Source organism: Antrostomus carolinensis, unplaced genomic scaffold (assembly GCF_000700745.2).
Source record: "Antrostomus carolinensis isolate BGI_N321 unplaced genomic scaffold, ASM70074v2 scaffold23890, whole genome shotgun sequence".
In the NCBI taxonomy this organism is placed as follows: domain Eukaryota; kingdom Metazoa; phylum Chordata; class Aves; order Caprimulgiformes; family Caprimulgidae; genus Antrostomus; species Antrostomus carolinensis.
Genome location: NW_010289410.1, coordinates 422 through 2,012, shown reverse-complemented (window position 1 = coordinate 2,012; position 1,591 = coordinate 422).

Below are 1,591 nucleotides of genomic sequence, written 5' to 3'. Positions count from 1 at the left end.
AGTGTACTGTCTACTGTTCTTATGTGTAGTCATCATGTTCTTACATATAGTCATCAGGAGACCTGAAAGTAACACAGGCTGCACTTCTGAAAGCTCTGTCTACTGAGCTGTCTGTGGGCATCTCAATTCCTGAAGGCCTCTTACAGCTCCATTACAATGGAGATACTAACACTTACTTTTCATGTTACAGTAGTAAAGTACTCTTTACACTCTTCATGACACTGCTATGAGGTAGAGGAACATGGTTTGATATTAGCCTGTCAGGCTTGAGCAATATTACAGTGCCCAGAGCATAAAGCATAAATGTAAATGACAAAGGTCAGGTGTATTTTCATGCACTGCGTCAACTTACTCATTTCTGCATCCACTTTGGTCAAACCTGTGACTGTTCATGCTAAATTTTCTGGGAATCCAACACTGAATTTGAACACTGTTCAAACTGCAGGAGTGGAAGACTAGGCTTTCTGGAAAGTGAGCTTTTTTGCATATACAACATTCATCCCTAGTCTCTCCCATTACATGGAGTGGGAGTGAGAATATGCCAGTTATCCATTAGCTTGTAGTCATATGATTAAGATTAAAAGAAGGGTGGCACTATAAAATCTGGTATTGACACGTGCTCAGCCTTGTCTTTAATCTTTGTATTCCAAATGATTATGTGCGTACTGTAAAATTCAAATTACATGACTATGGCCTTAAGTTATACTAAAGCTGTGTCTGCTGGGTAGCTTCATGGTTAAAGGTGGCTTGTAATAAAAAGTCTTGAACCTCAGAGCTGAGGACTTGGGGAAGAGCTAATGCCTAGCAGAATAATTGAGTTAGAACCCTGTGATCTTTATGTACCTGTAAAGATTAAACTCTTACAGGACAAGACTTTGCATCTAACTTCAGCTCCTGAAGTAGTAAACATGTTCTCTCCTGCTTAAAGTGAGCAATAGCAAAGTGTGCTAGTTACATGAGTCAGAAGTGAAAGTTGCATGCCTTGAGTAGTAAACTTTTCTTGTACAGTTGGAAAAAATAGACTTGCTAACAAGTACTGCAATAAATACTAAAATTTGTAAATACTGTATAAATATTTTAAAACTATAAAATTTGCTGAAATTACTAAATCCCCTGCCATAGATCTTCATGAAGATACATGAAAGGGATGCTTAGTTGGATAATTTTTGCATAGTATTTAAAATCCATTTTATTAATCTCCTCAAGATAACAAATAAGGCTAACATCCTAGGTTGGCATTGAGAAGCAAAAGCGTTTATATATATATATATATATATATATGCACACAAACCGAGGGTATGGTTCAAGATAAGTGAATGAATACTGATCAGTGTTGCTAAGCTCAAAGTTATCTTTGTCTATTAAACTTCCTTTCCTAGCGAATGAAAAGGAGTAAAGTCGGGGCTAATATAATGTAAAACTTAGTTGTATCTAGCTATATTAGCCTTGAAGTGTTAAAAAATTGATCACAGAAGTTCTGTATCAGTGTGGTGTAATCCAGTGGAATGGGGATCTTCATCCTGATGATGTAACTAAAGTGACTTTGCTCCTATTCAGAAATAAAACTGCAGCTATTGTGACTGGGCCATCA